The 19,617-nt window shown below is 42.2% G+C and overlaps 1 protein-coding gene and 1 pseudogene across 28 annotated transcripts in view; one reads left to right on the plus strand and one right to left on the minus strand.

Annotated features, from left to right (window-relative positions):
- Positions 1-19,617, plus strand: part of NRXN3 (neurexin 3) — a 1,418,420-nt gene that overhangs the window by 374,377 nt on the left and 1,024,426 nt on the right. The gene's annotated exons all lie outside the window — the stretch shown is intronic.
- Positions 2,769-2,887, minus strand: LOC118600702 (annotated as a pseudogene).

Consider the following 19,617-nt stretch of genomic DNA (forward strand, 5'->3'; position numbering starts at 1 on the left):
AATTTGAGTTGCGATGCAACGCGGAAGAGAACGCTGCGTCGGGCCGCTGGAATATAGATTGTGTTTTAGAAATGGCCGATTTATCAGGTGTGAGCAGAGCGTGACAACACAGCTCTCGTGCTGTTCTTTCTTCTGTCACATTCCCCTGGCCCTGGCCCCTGGCCCTCCTCTCTCTCCCCACGCCGACACCCTGACTCCTTGCAGCATTTTGCTCCCCCTCCACCTGACTCTCCCTTGCTTTCCTGGCGGGTTCACCAAGAAACAACCAGGTCTCCATGGCAACGTGAAGACAGCTGAAAAATGGCAGCTAAATGCAGCTGCCCCTCATTTAATATCGACTCTGGCGCTGACAGAACAGATAATGGGCAATAACACACCATTATGTTGTGGGAAAATGAAATGCTTCAGCAGAAGGCTGTCATGCTGGGGATTTATTTGTTACTGTACCAGCACTGATTTCTCTTTACTTCCCTCCGTTTCTTTTTATTCCTTCTTTTCTGTGGCAGAGCTTTTCTCTCTTCTTCATTTCTTTCCCGTTCCTCCCTTCTATAGCTCCTCTTATTATACTTCTTTATTTTCCCTCCCTCTTTTCTTCCCTCTCTGAATCACTTATGGGAGAGATGTGAAAGCATACATATATAATAATAGCAGTTATTTGCATAATGACTTACAACTTACAAAGCATTTTCAAATACATTTTCTTTTTTCATGTGGATGATGAGACAACCATGTGAGATGTGTAGAGCTTAGGTGCCGATATTTATTTTACAGATTTTAAAAAGGGCTCAGAGGAGTTGAACAATTTGTCCAAGGTCAGTTAAGCATGTAAGTGTCAGAGCCTTCATTCCAACTCAGATTTCTGGCCCTTAAACTGGATTCTTCCCTCTCTACTACAGAGAAAGTGCAGATCAACCAATTCTTACTCACTTTATCAGGGCCCTGTTTCTTTTGGAGTCATTTTTTTTAGCCCCAGAACATGTCTCCCAGGCTTTGGGACCTCAGAAGGAAGGTATTTAGATTTTTACTTCTATTAACAGCCTGTTGCAAATCCCGCCTGCCAGCTGGCCTTGCGTTGTTGATAAGATTGGATTATTTTTGTTTTTCTTTTTTTAAACGCAGCACATCTCTACCTGCTCATTACCTCCCATTGTTATCATTGTGTAATTATGTAATCTTGGCGCATAGAAGGGACGTGGTGTACTTTGACTTATAAGTGGAGCATTTTGGTGGATGTCAGCTTCCCCTTCTGCTGAAAGACCACGTGGTACCTTGAGAACCAAGGGGGCATTGTTGATGCAGCTGGAACCCCCCCCCCCCTTTAAGCTGCTGCTGTCATTTCAGATTTCTGAGACCTTGGTTGCATCCTATGCAGTTCCCATCTTCTCTCGAAATATCATTTCGTGGACTTGCAAGTCTAGAGATCTGGGATCAAGATCCCAAGTTCATTTGTTCTAGGGAGGTTTGCAAATGAATTAAGAATGGACATTCCAAAATGTTTTCATTTCTGGCAGTAGCCGATGAGGAAAGAACTGAATAACGTAAAATGTGCATGGGCAGTATGAGTAATACATGTAGTGGCTTTTTCATCATAAGAAAGAGTGTTTTGTGCTGAAAAAGAGAACAATGCTTGTATTTCACAGCAGAGGTTTTTTACCTAGGATCTCTGAACTTCTTGAAAACGCATGCAAAATTTTGTGCGGACAAGGCAACACAGTGTCATGGTTCAAGCCATCGGCTTTAGCCATGCTTAGCAGGCTGTTTGCTCTGCCTCTTGCCAGGTCTCTAGCTTTGGAAAAGATATCCTCTCGAGGTTTTCGATTTTTCAGTTCTGTCACTCAAAAACAAGAATTGCTATTCCATATTGTTCCTCTGCTGTCTATGATGTTTTCTTTTTTCTTGCAATTCCTGCACACTGACACTTCCCCGTGCGTTCTCTTTTCTGAAAGGTGTACCCATTTTTAGCTGCAGAAGCTCACAGAAGCCTCTGGCAAAGTGGTCTCCTGGTTGTGAGGAAGCCAAGGAAATCTGGCTACTAAAATTTTGGACAGTCTCTGGCCGCTGCTGCTTGTTTTCAGTCCGCGTGTAGTTATTTTCTGCAGATGGTTCCTCAGAGTGAAATGAACCTTCGTGTCATATCGCGCAGTCATGGAATGCTAGGACTGGCAGGCACCAGAGGTCATTCCATTTCTGCAGTCTCTCAGTCCAGATCCTTGTTTCATGAAAAGCAACCCCTAACCAATTCCCTTGCTGTCTTGTCTCTCTACCCATTTTAATTTGCTTGATTCCTTTAAGTTCTTAAGTGAGCTTACTACCATCCCTCAGGAAAGAGTGGTATAATATAAAAAAGGTGTTTATTCAGAATTTACACAATTTTAGTAGGTATATTTTATTCTTAAAAAGCAAAAGTGGCTGGTTCATGAGATAAGCACTTTGAGGATTGAGAAATATTTTTAAATGTTTTATCATTTTAATAAACTTTAAAATTAGATTTTAGTCTGTAGAAGACGGTTTATAAATTGTTCCATTATCTGATTTTTGTTCATTATTGAAGGAAATGTAAAAATAATAAGCCCTTTATCTAGCTTTTGGAATTTGGGAAATTCTAAAACAGTTATGAATTTAAAGTTAGAGATGAAGGGGCACAGCCTTTTATTTTATTTTATTTTTATTATTTTATGTACTTATTTTTTTAGGCAAGGCAACCCTTGGTTGACCTCACAGAGTGCAAGGACCTTTTCAGCTTACAATCCTTTATTTTTTATTTTTTATACCTTCAGCACCTGGTCTTCCTAGGTGGTCTCCCATCCAAGTACTAACCAGGTCCAACCCTGCTTAGCTTCCGAGATCAGATGGGACCTGGCTTGTTCAGGGTGGCAACACAGCTTTTAAACCAGAGGGAAAATTGTGTAATAGCCCATTTACTTTTTTTCATAGGAAAGGAATGGGGTTAGCCAGAAGACTTAGGAGTTAGTTTTAGTATCAGGCAGAAGGGCCAGAGCTGGGCTAGAGATTGTAGAATTGGAGAATGTTGGAAGTGGTCAAACCTGCTGGGAGCAAGGTGGACAGCAGCAAGGACGGAAGGGTCCTCCAGGGAGGCCACAGAAGGAAATCCTGATAGAACGATAATCAGGAGACTGGACTCTTTCCAGGCACAAGCAGCAGCCTCAAGAGAACTCAGGAGAATTGATTGTAATCTTAAATCACAAAAGTACACTCAGAAGTCATGGGGAGCTCAAGGAAAGGACTTTCAGGGACCAACATTTCTTAGTAGCTTTATTAAAGCACCAGTGAAATTACTGATGTTCATGAAGAACATAAAATTCCAGTCTTTTTGGGCAGTATGGATCTTAGACGTGACCTGGCTCTAGGCTACTTACAGCATTTCCTACAAGTTAGTGGTGTCTGAGGACTATTTGTTACTCATCCAATAGGATGTAACTATTGAAACTGAGGGTCACCATTTAAAGACTTTGATATCAGTATGTGGAGACATCCAGGGTGGGCTAGTCTCACTGAACAGGGTATCAAGCAGTACATTGTTTCAAACTCACCTGGTAAGTCACACATGGCATGAGCTACTGTGTAGGGTCATACATTTACCTGGATAGATTGGAAAGTTAAAAACTGAAACAAAACAAAATTGCTTCTTCACCACAAAGGCTTTGCAAAGCCCTGATCTAGTTCAAAGGCCTTGTTTTATATATGAGAAGGTGGAGGATTTATCCAAGGAAATCTAGAAAGATAGTGGTAGAACCAGAATGATGTTATATCCATAATTATTTTTTATTTTTTAATTAAACAAATTATACCCAACATACTTTGTTTCCTAAGACAGGGAATACATGCAGTATACTTCAGAAATATTTCCTTAAAAATATTAAGCATTTGAAATCTCTGGGTTCTTAAAGGTTTAATCATCCCTCCAAGGGCTCTACATTTCAGAGGAGGTTTCGCAACACACACACACACACACACACACACACACACACACACACACCCACCCACCCCCCCAACCCCCTGTTTCACCTCACAGGAAACATTTTGTACTTTTAAGTGTGTTGATTTCTTTGAGGTGTTATTTTGTTTCTTGGAATTCTTAATATAGGGTCACACTAGATGGCAATTTTCTGGGTCATTTTTATCCAAGGCACTCTCTAATAGCGAATTAGGTAGTGAAAGAACTCTCGTGGGCCCTTACAGTGCATTTCGGGGCACTGTTGGGAATAGACCACATGGGGGCTAAGGAACTGGTGGACCTCTGGAGGCCTCGAAGCCTGACTGAGCCCCTTCCCCACCCAGTGTTCTCTCATCCGATGGCGTGAGGCAGAGCAGAGCCCGGATGGGCCCTTGTGACTCCCCTGCGCTTGTTTCCATCAGGATCTTGGTCAGATGAAACTTCACAAACGTATGGACACTTCTCCCACTGCTCTGCTTAGGTTTATCGGTTCTCTCTTATGGGTTGAGGTTTCAATCCAACTGCAAATGGGTAGTGACATGGTGGTCACAGTACCACAATCATAGCAGTATTTGAGTTGTATAGCATTACACTTTCGTTTCATCAGGTCCTCACCAGAACCCTATAGAGTTGGCAAGGCAACCACTGCTAGATTCTTTGTTATAAGTAAGGAGAATAAAGGGCCCCAAGAGATGAGCAGATGTTGATTTTATCTCCACATTGAAACACAAATCCATCCACCTGCGTTCGTCTCCATTGTCACTATCCAGGTCTGTGCCACCGTCATGTTTCACCTGGATGATTCTAAGAGCCTGGCAAGAGTCTCCCTGCTTCACTCGTAGCCCTCCCCCACCAATTATTTACATAGCAACCGGAGTGCTCTTTTTAAAGTATAAATCATACCATGGCACTGTAAGCTTGCAACCCTTTTGTGCTTCCTGCAGTTTTTAGAATAAGGTCCACACTCCGTGGCACAGTTTTTAAAGCCCAGCGTGATCTGGCACTTGACCACCCTGCAACCTCATCTTACGCTGCTGTCCCCTTACTCCTGACCCATTAGCCCCATTAACCTTCAGATTCATCACGCTTGTTTCTGCCCCTGCCAGTCTCTTTCCCCCGTCCTCCCCGTGGCTAACTTATACTTATTTGCAAGCTTCAGTTTTAATTCCGCTTCCTCAGGAGGACTTCCGGAATCCTTCAGTCTGATTTCGCCCTTCCCACTTTCTCCTCTGTCTCATGTCACGCTGATACCATCTTCAGAGAGCTCACCACAATTCACACCTCTGTCCACCTTTGTTTGAGGGCCGTCTCCCTCACTAGACCACGAGCTTGAGCAGGGCAAGTTTCGTGGCAACATTGTTTACCAGCAAATAAATACTCAGCACATTGCTCAGGGCGTGCCTCAGAGCTGGAATATTTGTTAAAAAAAAGTGAAGGCCTGAGAGGCCCAGGAAGACACAGATGGGTGAGAGTGTCATGAGACAGTGTCACTCGGCCTCTGAAATAATCCCTGGTTCCCTTTGGTTTTGTTCTTCAAACACAACTGAGGATTCCTGGAAGAACCATGTGGCTTGGCACAGAGTAGGAGCTTAATACATGTCTAAGTAAGTGAACTAATATGTAGTGAAAGAATGAATGGCATTCAGACACTATTATAAATTCTGCTTCTCGGCTTTCTGTGTTTATTATGTTAAACCGTGTGATTATGTCACTGTCCCCAAGTTGCACTATCATCCTCCCCGCTTTCAGTGGGCTAGATCTCCCTTCACCCCACCCACTTACTGCTGCACCTGAACCCAAGTCACCTCTGACCTATCATTTCCCCTTTCTCTTGCCACTGCTAAAATCTGTTCTGAGTGAGGAAGCAGCTTGGTTAAAAAACAAAAGCCCTGATATTTTTTTCTTTCCCCTGAAGAATACCGTCAGGAAGAAGGCTATGATTAATACACATAATTGAAACAAATGGCAGCTAACTGCAGAAAACCATCTCCCAGCTGTTGGAGGAAGGAAATTGCTGACAGCCGGTCCCCATCGAGTGGCTACCCAAAGAGAGGAGCTGGTAGGAGCAGGAGAGAATACATGTCACAATCCTGCATCACTCCAGGGCTGCCGTTTGGGCCAGAGATGCCCTGAGGGGTCTGTCACCTGTGTGAGCTTCACCATAAAATTGTAGTAACATTTTTCAGGGCTGGGGCTTAGACTGAGTATTCTGTGTCTGGGGATGACTGGGCAGGTGGCTCCGTCCTTTGGAATGGGCTCTTGGAATCCTTAAGTCTCCGACAGCATTATTGCAAATTCTGGGTTGAATCTCATAAGGAAACAGGATGCTTCTTGATCTGTTTCAGATTTCTTCTTTCATTCTCTCTCATTTTTTTTTTTTTTTTAGATGAGGCAACCCTTGGTTGACCTCACAGATTGCAAAGACCTTGTCAATTTACAATCTCTTATATTTTTAATTTTTACGCTTTCAGCACCTGGTCTTCCTAGGTGGTCTCCCATCCAAGTACTAACCAGGCCCAACCCTGCGTAGCTTCCGAGGTCAGACATTGGGCTTGTTCAGGGTAGCACGGCTGTAGACTCTTCTTTCATTCTTTCCTTGTTTATCTGTCCTATGCCGAAGTGATGGGAGCACGGTGCGGAGGAAGAAGATCTGGGTTTTTGTTCTGTGTCTGCTTTGTGATCCTGAGCAGACCTTTCACCTTCCCGGGCCTCCCTCTGCTCAAGTCTATGGTGTGAGATATTAGACCAGAAGCTCACTGTCCTCTCAATTATGAGTGTACATTCGAAGAAATATATAAACTACATGTACAGATTATAAATATACACATAACATTGCATCCGTCCATCTACCTACCTACCTGCCGATCGATCATCTCCTACTGTCCCTCCTTCCAGTGTTTCACAGTGAGCACCCACACCTTACAAGGCCCTGCATCGGTCTTAGTAGGACTGGGTCTGGTGGAGGACTTTGTCCACACATAAATCAGAAGACGAGGAACCTGAAGCTCAGCGCACTCGGTGCGCAGAATCTTCCTAGGCCACTGTGCCAGAGCTGCCCACATAGTTTTGCTTTGACTTTGGCAAAACAAACAAACAAACAAAAAACAAAACAAAACAAAAAACACCGCAGAAGCAAAACAAGTGAGAAGCGAAGCCTGGGGCTGAGGTGTGCTATGCACGTGACGCAGCTCTTTCCTTTGGGTCTTTAGTTGGGAGAATTTTGCCATGTGACACATATTCTCCCAGCACATTTACATCATGATTAATAAGACAGCTCAGAACCCAGGCCTGAGTGTGCTGGGGAGTCAGCTGAAGGACAGTGTTGGCTCACCAGCTTCGGAATTAAATGCACTGCAGTCGCTGTCCCTCTGGGAAACTGTGTACTCTGCGAATGCTGACTCTGGAATTGTACATGCTGAACATCAGGGCCTAGAAAACAGTTGGGAGAGAATGTTTTCCCAGAAGAACTAACCTTAGTGAGCTTTTTCCAGGTGCTCTAGACCAACGGCCTCTAACCTTTTTGCACCAGGGACCAGTGTTCCTATGAGAATCTAATGCCTGATGATCTGAGGTGGAGCTGAGGTGGTGGTGCTAGCGCTGGGGAGCGGCTGCAGATACAGATGAACCTTCTGATGGCTCGGCCACCGCTCAGCTCCTGCTGCGTGGCCCGGTTCCTAGCAGGCCATGGGTACTGGCCACGGCCCACGTGGTTGGGGACCCCTTCACGACATTGTTTTGTCATTTCATTTCATCCTCAAACAATCCAAGAAGTAATGCTCTCTTCTTTATTTGAATAAGAAAACTGAGGATCAGGGAAGTCTTAAATATTATAATTAAATTATGTATTATAATCATATTAACTTTATTATTAAATTAATTTGAGATATATAACTGCTTTTGTTCAAGGTTACCCTGTTAGTTGCAGACATCACTAGTAACATTTTTCAGTGCTTTGGTGCCAAAGAAGAAAAAGCAATTACTTTCTCCAAACAGAAGGGGACTTCTGTAGGGATTAAATGAGGAAAATAGCGTGATTATTACTTCAGGAATTTTGCTCCTCTCTCTGCCCTCTCATTATTCCCGTGACTTTATGTATGACTCGCTGATGCAATGGCTGTGTTCTACCAGTCAATTTTGGAACCTTACACAATTGACCTTCAAACCCATTACTCTTGCAACTAAGATCATCTCCTTGAGGAATTCAGTTCCAATTCCAGAAGCCAGAAGTCTGCCTGCTGCTTGCATTTCCTGCAGAGATCCTCCTCTCCCTCAGTTGAGAGTCACAAGATGTTAGTGAGAGCAAAAGCTACTGAACATCAGGTTGGGGATCTCTGCCACCTTGTCACTGTCACCTTTTCCTATGAACAACCTGCTTCTAAAATTATGTTTTGAATTTTCCATTTATTCTTGCTGCTATGGACCGAACATTTGTGTCCTTTGCTTGCTGAAGCCTCAGTCCAGATGTGATGGTATTGGGAGGTGGGGTCTTTGGGAGGGATTAGGTTTAGATAGAGTCATGACGGTGGAGCCCCTGTGGAGGATTCGTACCTTTTGAAGAAGAGTAAGGGAGACCAGAATGTGTGCTTTCTCCCTCTCTCTCCCTATCCATCTCCCTCTCCATTTCCTTCTCCCTTCCTCTCTTTTTCTCTCCCCCTCCCCACCTCCCTGTTTCCCTCTCTGTCTCCCTATATCTATCTCCATCACATGAGGATAAAACAGGAAGGCTGCCATCTGCAAACCAGGAAGAGGGATCTTACCAGGCACCGGGTAATCTGTTGGCACCTTGATCGTGGGCTTCCCTGCCTCTAGAACCTTGAGAAACAAATGTCTGTTTTTTAAGCCCCCACCCCGGTATATGGTGTTTGAGTATAGCTGTCCAAGCTGACAAGGATAGTTAAGTTGTAAGGGCTAGGAGCTGTCTTACAGATGTGGGGTTTCTTATTTTTATTGCCTTGGGAATCAACTGGCAAGTTGGTATACTGATGGTAGGGCCCGAATAAAGGAAAAAAAAAAAATCAAGTGCATTTGAAACAATTTCAACTTTCAAACACTTTTTATCTATTTTAGATGAATGTAGATAGAATGTTGACTGTGATGTTGCCCAGGTCGTTTATATAATGTTTGGATGGCACGGTCCTTAGCCGTATGTGGGTAATGTGTTAGGCAGCTAGAAAAATAACCTGCTCGAACTGCTCCTGATGGATTCCCCTTCCCCCTTGTGTCTTTGTTCACTGTTAGTGCATCAATATAGAGCAGCTAGCAAATGAACACTTCTTTATCAGAGGTGCATGTGGGCGGTGCTGGATGCCACCATCTCAGAACAACAGCTATGGCAGAAGGAGGAGTTGCCGATAAACAGGTGTGCCCTTTCCTAGACTGGCTGGTGTTTATTGGTGTTTGGGACTCAGAATGTGGAGGAAGATGAAAGGAATGTCTTAGTTTATTGTGCTGGAAATTACATTGAAAGCCAAGTAAAAAAAATGATGATGATGATGATGATGATGATGATGATGTGATTTGCCAAGTGTTTACTATATGCAAGGCTCTAGTCTAACTGCTTTTCATAAACCTCACTACAACTCCAGGTGAGACATATTATTATATTATTACACCCAATTTTTAGGTGAGGAAACTGAGTCACATTCAGTCTAAGCCCAGAAATGGAAAGGCAGAAAACTAACGACATTTAGAGCATTTAGAATTAGTGTTTGGAGCTCTATTTGCTTTTGCATAGTCACCCATTTATGTAGTACCTCGAAAAATTTCTTTCTGTTTTCTAGATGAGAAGCATGAAAAAGTAAGACACTTAGCATTTCTCTCTCTTTAAGGAAATCTTGGTGTTAACTTTACTCATTATGTATTTTCCAAATTGAGTCCTGTTAGGCTAAAATTTACTTTTGCACAGTGTGAATTGAGAGAGTGTTTATAAAACAAAAAGAGAAGATGGTAACTCTGTTTTATGGGGTCAAGTCAGAAAATTAGTACCAATCCCCACTATTTCAAATAACAAATGCACTAATTACAAAAGAATGTCCATTTTTAAATTGCTTGTAAGATTTCCTTATATCCTTGGAGATAATAAATTGACATTTCTCTCGAAAAGCATTTGTTAATTTTTTAATTCAATCATACCAATCTGTCTTCCAATTAGGAGAAATTAGTGAGATTTTATTCTATTAAATTGTATGTAAGTGCTGTTGTCCTTGCTTGGATGATTAGCTTTCACTTTAATGCCCTCTGTTTTGGTTGATGCATTTCCTCATTTGCATCTATTATTTGGTGTAGCTTTTAAAAGCTGCCACTTTCAAGCAAGATGGACTGATGTCTCAAATGAATTTGGACATTTGGACACTTGTGACAATGGGTTTGGCACTAAAAAGGTGGTGGACTCTTGCAAATTTAAGTGGAGGGTGTGTACTTATAATCTGTTCTAAAACATTGGTTCCCTGAGATGGGACTTTTCTGGTTGGCAATAAAAGAAGTTATTTCCATAATTTAAAGTTAAAGGGTGGAATGGGATGGAGCTGGATCAGTGCCTTATGGTCCTGCTGTATGCGTGATTACCTGGAAATTTTGGCTACTCTATAGATCCCTAGTTGAATAGTCTTTCAGGTGGTATCCACTGCCTTTGTTTCTTACCCAAGGCAGAACCCATGCATGCCTTAGGACAGTAAACAAACACGTTTCACAATGGTGATGGCAGAAGTATTGAAAGGATTCCTTGGTAGATCTCATATCACATTCTGCAGACCTTTTGTTCCTGTGTGATGATTTCTGGAGCTAAAGCATTTTATTGTGTTAAATTCAGGCAGTTTGTCTTGTGATCCAATAGAACCCTTTTATTATGACCAGAGGCTATGTATTTGGGAATCCCTCGGAGGTTTTTTTCTCTTCCTTTTGATCCCACAAAGCAATCTTGAGCTTTGCAAAGGAATCCCAGGAAAACCGAACTGCTTTGTATTGACTTTGACACTCTCTTACAGCTTATAACCAACATTGCTTCTGAAAGTGGCATCTTACAGTGTTACAGGGAGGACACCTCTGTGGGTGCGGGCGATGTGGGCACAGAGCAGGGAGCCACTTCCTCCAGGAAGGCCATGGAGTGGAAAAAGATTTGTGGGAGAAATGTTCTAGACTTTGTATTTTTCAGCCTTTCCATGTTTTCTGTAAACTTTGCAAGGCAGAAGCTCTGTCTTAGAAATTCTTGTCCTTTTGCATTAAGTGCCTTTGAAGTAACTGACATGGTTTATTTTGTTTGAAGATTTAAAGTGTAATTTTTCATAGGCTTCTAATAGTAGTTGCCATCATTTATTACTTACTAGTGATCCCAGGGGAGTGCTAAAGGCTTTCCATATATTACATCATTGAGTCTCCACAACAAAACTGTGACTTATAAATTGTTATTTTTCTAATTTGCAGATGAGTAAACTGAGGCTTAAAGAGCTTGAGTATTTTGTTGAAAAATCAGAGGACTTCCGAGATTCTCTTGGACTCCAAAGCTTGAGCGATGTTTTAGTATTTCCTTTCTTTATATGTTCTGTATGTTGACTCAGTGTTTTCCTTACTCCTGGGTTACAGCACGCAGATTTCTGGTTCTGTTCTCTAGAATTCTTCAGTAGCCTCGATTATTAATCGTTCCTTCTTTTCATTGGAGAAGGGTTTTAAAAACGGGCGACATTTGATTTTAGAAAAGCCTTTGGCTGTCTCTTAGAGTGTGAACCAACATCCGACAACTCTCAAGTCGCGTTGACTTGTTCGCTGGCATGTTTAGCCCCACTGTCTTCATGCAGAGAATACGAGGACTGGCCACAGTAGATCTCATTTTCTAAACTAGCACATATGCCCCTCCTTACGCAACTGGGGAAATTGTAAGGACGTGAGTGGAAAGGAGGTTCGTGGATATGAGGCGGGGCACCCGATGGACACACAATGAATCTTTGATTATTGTGCCCCCTCCGTGGCTTGCAGCCCGATGTAGATTTTTCTCTTGGCTATGGTTGAGAACTGACACCTGCAGATTTGTTTTACATATGTAGCTGAGTCGCCAAAGTGCTTTCTCCACCTCAGATGGAGGCTGGGCAAGCACTACGCAGAGTCAGAACTGGCAATGGCTAGGAGATGTGATTTGAGGGACTCTGTGGAGGCCTCCCAACCAAAAAATAGTCCTTCTGATGCCCAAAATTTCACAGTACCCCTCCATAAAGAAATGCAGATTCTTCTCATTCAGGGAGGTAACTCTTATGTCTCTAACAAAATCCCATTTTTGGTGTCTCTAGAAGAGCATTAAGTTAAGTAAGGTGCTGAATAGCACTGTGATTTCTCTAAGGAGGTTAGGTTTGTGTTCTCTCAATCAATCGCTTGCGTGCTCGCGCGCTCGCGTGCTCTCTCTCTCTCTTTCTCTCCCTTTCTCTCCCTCTCCCCTCCCCCTCCGTCCCCGCCCCTCTCTCTCTCCGTGCATGTGTGTCTTTAGTTTGTGATTGACAGAAGACCAGGAATGCTAATAACCCATGCCAAAGGAAGGTCACTGGCAACCTCTTTGAACTATCCAGGGAGGCAAACACTTTTGGAAATTAGGCTGGATTGCCTGTTTCTGGGAAGGACTCAGACAAAGAAGGCGCTACACACATGAGCTGAAAGGGAGCCTTCCTCACATCCAGACTGGCATGATGTAGGTTAATTCCTCCATAGGAAGTGAAGGAGAAATGATGCTTGACAATCAGCTGCAGCTTTAGAATTTCCCCAGGCCTGAATCCCTGGGAAGTTACAGTGGGCTTGAAGGCTTCCGATGAGGCATCAAGTGATTGATGCCATTCCATGTGTGCATAATGTTCAAGGTTGCCCAGTGAGGCTGTGCAGGGTAAAGGGTGAAGGGTTTGGGGTCAGCCAAAGCCGATCGTGAGCCCTAACGCTGCCTCTTACCGACTGAGCCACAGTGGCAAGATTACAAAGCCTCAGCCCTCATGTATGTAGAACAGAGACTTTAAAGCAGTCGCCTGTCAGAACTGTGATAGTTCTGTGAGATAGTCCAGGCAGGGAGGTGAGCCCAGGATGTGGCTGAGAACAGGTTGCTGCCATTTTATTAAACATTTTATCCCTATGGCCAGTGAAAAGCAACCTCCAAGGAGACAAACCACTGGGAGTTAGTGAATTTAGGGAACCACTTAGAACACCAGCAGAAGGAACTTGACCTCCAGCAATACTCAAGTCTTCTCAGATTCATCTCCCTTTATATTGCTTGTTGGATGATGAGTTCTAATGATATAGTGTATAGCTCTCTTCTGTGGGGGGACTGAGCCCTATCTGTGTCTGAGAAAGCACCCGTGTCTGCACAGTTTGTGTCATATTCAACATGGATGGGGAAATGAATGTGCCTTTCACAGATCTGCCGAAAACAGTCATGGCACTTCCTAAACTTTCCTGAGAGTTAAAGGGATGAATCATTATTTCTTCCTTTCACAACAAATATCAAACTTAAAAAAGAGAATTCCTTTTTGCATTTGGACATGTATGTTTGTTTATAATTTGATTGCAGAATATTGAGAATACCCTGACCTCTTTGTGGATGGATGGACGGACGGATATATATATATATATATATATATATATATATATATATATATCCTCAAATATGGCCTATGTCAGTGTCAGATAAAAGTTGTCCATGTAAGTTCAGGTGCTATGCGAAAAGGATGCCGTTTACTAAGCAGTATTGACATAAATGAATGTGTTTATGGGGTCTTCAGAGGCCTCTCCCCACTAGAGGGGGCCTTGAGGAGTAGGTATGGGGCCATTGCCAGGTGATTAGCTCACTTGTGTTATTGAGACAAGGAGCTTCTCTTTCAGAGAGTACCTGAGGTCAAGAGCACCTCTACTACTTGGAATGGCTGTCAGGGCTCACGGAGAGTGGAGAGGCATTTATATACCACAAGCTATTGCATGCCACAGCTTCTCCTTTTCTTACCCTCTTTACATCCTCTCACCAGTATGGTTCTGAGATTTATTAACAGCCTTTTCATGACTTCTGCAGCCATCAAGAAGAGAAAGAGGACTGGGAGAATCCAATTTTCTTGTGCGTGGCCCTCTTCACTGTCTTGGTTTGTCTTTTGTTTACCCTCCTTTTGCTTTTTCGCGTTTAAAAATTTGTGTGTTGCCACTATGCATGAGGCTGGAGTTTCTTTTACCTCCTCCCTCCCCTTTTATTGCTTTTAATTGTTTTTGTGTTTTTGTTTACCCCTGGACTTGGGCACAGTGGGCAAGGTCAGCTTTCAAGAAGGCGGCACAGCACCAGACTTTTCAGAACTTTCCAGAACTTTTCAGAACTTTTGTATGAGGACATTAAGCAACATTCCCTCCCTGATGTCACAGAGTCTCCACTGCTGTAGGGAGAAGAGAAAAAGAAGCTCAAAGAGTAGAAAAAGGCAATCCACATCAAGTTATTGGCTTAGCCACGCAAGCACTGAGCAGCATGCTAACCCAGAGCACTTCTCCAGGGGCAGCTGCTGCCCAGTGCCAGCTCCAGTGACTCTGGGACATTGATGTACATGTACATCTGAATGTGACACATGTGCATGAAGCCTTAGAGAAAGGACTCAACTGGGAATTAGGCATCCAGCATCCTGGAGATCAAAGTTCTTGTCATCCCTTCAGTTATCGGGTTCATGTGTCTACCCCATAGTTACTTTGCACCTAACTCACTTATGTAAGAATCAGAAAGCCCGGGTTCTGGTTTCAGCTCTATTGCTAGTTCCATTGGATGAACACTGAACTATGCTAGGCTTGTAAAAAGAAGTAGAAAATATGATTTAAAAAGTATTTTCCATTGCAAAGGAGAGATTTCACCTTACCAACTCTACACGAAGTGAGGAACATCTCTCTCCTTGGGCATGGATGTGAAAACCACCTAATTCCTTTTTCTCTAAGTGCCTCGAGGTAAACCAAAGTCACAGTTCTTGGAACTCATCCATATGGCCTGTCAGTCAGGAAATTCATGATGAAATAATGCAGAGCTTTCAAGAAATGATGGGTGTCTTTTGAAATGGAAAAAAGGAGAAAAAATTATATGGATAATAATACCATTGAGTCGCATAAATTTTTATGTATTTTCAAAGCCCATTCACATTTCTTAATGATTTGGTTTAAGGATATTCTCTACCACAGCCTATACTAGATAGGTGACATGTCAAAATCTGATGGGCCTCTTCTGTTTTCACTGACAACCTACTACATGATGAGTGCTTTGAATACATGTTTGCTGAATGGATGAATAAATGATTGAATGCATGAACAAGTAACTTAAAGTCTTCAAATAACACACAGTCAGTCGACTGTTTATTTGACTTTCACTCGTGCCAAGCACAATAAAGGTTGGGTACAACGAGGAGTTTTGGTAGGTAATGTCAGCCATGAAGGGCGCGTGATCAGGTTCTGTTGGTGGTTCTGCTGGCTTGCCATAGAAAAAGGCACTAAAAGGATAATAACTAGAGCATAGCCAGCTTGAAAGGGTCATTGAAGAGGGTTGCTGTTCAGACGAGCAATCGTGGAGCCCCTAGAAGATCACACAGTGGGTCACTTAGCTCCTGATCTCAGGGCAGTACCTTTTATACAAAGCTAAATTCTTACAGCAGGAGCAGGGACAATTAAATTGAACTTAAACCCAAGTCCAGCCACATTCTAAATTCCTTTATTGTCAATTATTGTTATTCCAGTGGACAGCTTTGAACCCTTGGATCTCAGCTTCCGCCTTTGATAACTACAGATAATAAACCTAAATAGGTTGTTGTGAAGATTATATTAAATATTATCTACATAATGCTAAATCAGAGCTAAGGCCCCTGTCCAACAGCAAGCTTCAAAACTGTTAGCTGGCATCCTCACCACCATCATCACCATCGCCCCTGTCTCAGGGACAGGGGCCATTTCCTGGCATGTAAAGCAGTGATAATAATGCCTGCTCCATAATGTTACTGTATGATTGAAAATGCAGCTTTTGAGAAGGGCCTCTCTCTGTGCTGGGCACACAGTAGAGGGATAGTACAGTACATGTTACCTTCTTTCCTTCTCTTTTCTCCTGTGATGTCTTCTCACTTTTCTACTTCAGTTGAGGGCAGTGGGTCATTGTTGCTCTTTTGTAAAGTGGGGGGTGCTCAAAACGCCCCAGCAGTTAGGTGGTCTTGGCTGGTGGCGGAGTGGGTAGTGGAGTACTGGGGAGGGGGAGGAAGAATGAGCAGCACTCAGGGACCAATGACAGGCCTTTTCCTGCCAAACCTGAGTGCACCAGAGGCTGCAGTTCTGAAGCTTTTGGAAAGTTTCTGTCTGTTCCTGAAATTATCCCAGTAATTCCTGAGGGAACACCACTATTTGCATAAATCATTCCATACAACCTAATTAGTTACTTCGAATACAGAAGACACTTATGATCTCAAATTCAAACATTTGGAAAGCAAAAGCGGTTTATTCGTGGTGGTGTATGGTGGTGATTGATGATGAGCTAGATGGCTCTGAGACACCACAAGGTCTCAGCGAGCCTTCTGAATCCTCAAAGGGACTCGGGTTATTCTTAAGATGACTTTTAAAGTTCGTAAAAAGTAATAGACCATAGCAATGAAGACATTACTTATATTGTTAATGTGGTTGTTTGTTCAAAAACCAGAATGTCAAGTTTGAAATGGTTAGAAACTCACAGCTGACAAAAGGATCCAATTAATCAAGCCCCTTTCTTTGCCAGTGATTTTAGGTAGAGAGTTTTTATTTCATCTGCTTTTTTTTTTTGCCTTCTGACATGTGACCTAGGTGGAATGACCAACCATTCTGATTTTCCAGGAAATGTTCCCATTTAAGTACAGAAAGTCCAACATCCTGGGAAACTTCTCAGTCCCAGGCAGTATGGATAGTTAGCTACCCCTTTTTGAAGCACCTGACAAATGCCTTTCAGGATAGTGCCATATTTTGGCCAACACCTAACTGACAACACACGAAGAAAGATTCTCTGGTTCAGTGGGTCTTCAAACTTGGATTTTGTTGACAAGTAAAATTTTTACAGAGAAAGGAAGGAGCAAAATAGGATTGGTGACTATTTTGCCAAATAATAACATTGTCAAATTTCATGTATTGTCATCATCATTTTATAAAAGATAGGAAATTCTAAAACCAAAAAAGGATAAAGGAGTAGAATCACTCCTGAAGAGAAATAAGACTAAGTTTCTGGCTGTTTAAATCAGAGAATGAGATTCAGTCAACCTTCTTTTAGAGTTTGATGGCTACCATCAGGAGATGCATCCTTCCTGATATCTACATGGATGGGTTTCACCACATCTGGCAGGAATGAGTCAGCAGCCCTCCTTGTTTTCTTAAATCTTAGACTGTTTTTATAGACTTGTCTTAGACTTGTCTTTATTCTTCTTCATTCAACTACAGAATGTGATCAGAAAACTTGACCAACTGGTGATGAGTACAGATACCACAGCTTCTCTAGCCTGGGATCTACTCCGTAGTGTCTTCCTACCATAGTTGGAATTTCCAAATATTCACTATTTTATCATAACTCATGGGTAAAAAGTCATCGATGAATTTTACGTAGTATTCATTTTACTGATATCATAGGAACTGGAAATATCCATCATGAATGACTCCGCACACTATAAAATAAAATCAATTTGAGTCTCTGTTTCGGAGAGTCTTATAATCCCGGTTTTATGTGATCTTCTTAATAATAAGTCAACTAACTTTTTTCTCTTCTGCAAGCCCTGAGCATATTTCTGACTGTAACTTCTGGTGTCACAACTCAGAATCCAGCTGTTTGGCCCTGAAGCTTCAGCGAAATTGCTGGGGTGATGCAACATCTGTAATGGTTTGTGAATCATTCTGACTTAGGAGGAGGGTTGCCATTTAGAGTCAGTGCATCAGAAGTGGATTTCCTTATTCATGCTCTCATAATTATTTTTAAGCATTTATATATTTCCAGTTTTGCAAATGTACAGAATTCCCATAATTTTTCCTATTGTTCTTATGATCTATATTCATATCCCAAAGAATGTGGTTAATTCATCTAAATGTTTGCTGAAAATCTAGCTTTGTGGAGCAGATAGTAGAGGTTCCTGTAAAAGTTGCAGAAGGATGCTTTATAAAATTAGATGATGTATGTGACAGTGGTTTGGAACACGTGACATACTATGTAACTTTTTTAAAAAGAAACGAACAGCTCATCTCCCACAGGAATACTATTGGCAGAGGTGTTTGCAAAAGGTACCCAACCCTTAGAAGGAGGCATCATGATCTAGTGGAAAGCATATAGCTTTTGAAGGTTGACCTTGGTTTGTATGTAGATCTGCTTCTTAGCTGTGATATTGTACAAGTGTGTCGCCCCTTCTGAACCTCAGTTTTATCATCTGTAAAGTGGGGCTATTAAAACTTTATTTCTCAGGGCCCTTTAGACAGTTAAATAAGAAACAAGCAAGAATTCCAATGAAAAAGCTCTCCTTTCAGATGACACATGAATACACAGATATGTTATCTCTATTAATAATACATTGGTTTTAAGTGTTTTGATCTCTTGTAACTTAAATCACCAAAATAGGTCTTGGTTAATTTCTATCAAACACTGTGCATTAAGTGTATGTTATATTCAGACCCTTTATGTAGAAAAACTTGGAGCATAATAGAGGTCCAATAAATGCGAATTTCCTGTTACATTATGACAACAACAAAATCTTCTACCTCTAGAAAAAACTCTGCTAATAGTGTGAGATGAAGAAATGATGAAAATGAAACAAACACTTTATTCCTATTTTATGTGCACCATTAGTACTGTAATTGAATTTGCAATCACTAAAGATTTTTTTATTTAGGCTTCTTAAATCAGGTCACTGATTTTTAAGTCTGTCTCTGTTGTAGAGAACTGTCCCTCCCACTCGCTTTTAGCATACCCTATCCTCAACCACTCCTAGTTCAGATTCTTTCATTTAGTGACTTTAGACCCTGGCTGTTTGTTACCAGTCCCTTCCTGAGAGCTCTAGGATGGGACAGTTTTAATTTTTATCACTATCAGCCCCCACATCCTCACTGCCATATTTATTTCCTAGGGAGGAGAAAGAAGTACACATCCAGCTATAAAAAAAGACAGAGCCCAGGTTTCTAGGATTTGTACCTCTGCATTGGCAAAGTTTCCCGGTCTGTGTCTCTGAACAGAGTTTTAATCAGCTAGGCTCTGGTACTCAGCATTGAAAGCTTTGAGCACTGCAGAAATGGTAGATTAGTCGCATTTAACAAAATAGAAAGTTTCATTGTGTCATAAAAAGCCGTATTGATCTTTCTCAGGCATCAACTCCAGGGGACTTTAACAAGCCATCCTGTCTAGACTTGCAGGCTAGAACCCACAGTGCTAACACAGGAGGAACTGGGCTGCCAACTGCAGGGGGAGGCCAATGGGATGCGCACAGATAGATTTAGGTTTCTCAGTGGGGATTTTCTTAAAGAATTATGTTGATTTTATTCTGCAAAAGGAACGGGTTGAGAGGCTTGCGCAGACGTACCGTGACACACGTCAGATTCCAGCCTCGTTTGGCTCTCAGCATTTGCCGCGGTCCTCTCACATGGTAACAAGTGAAGGGGTCTTCTCTGTCCCTCAGCTTCCATCAGCATTTCTTCCTTTTGTCCCTTAGAAGCCA

This window comes from Rousettus aegyptiacus, unplaced genomic scaffold, assembly GCF_014176215.1.
Source record: "Rousettus aegyptiacus isolate mRouAeg1 unplaced genomic scaffold, mRouAeg1.p scaffold_m13_p_3, whole genome shotgun sequence".
NCBI lineage: Eukaryota > Metazoa > Chordata > Mammalia > Chiroptera > Pteropodidae > Rousettus > Rousettus aegyptiacus.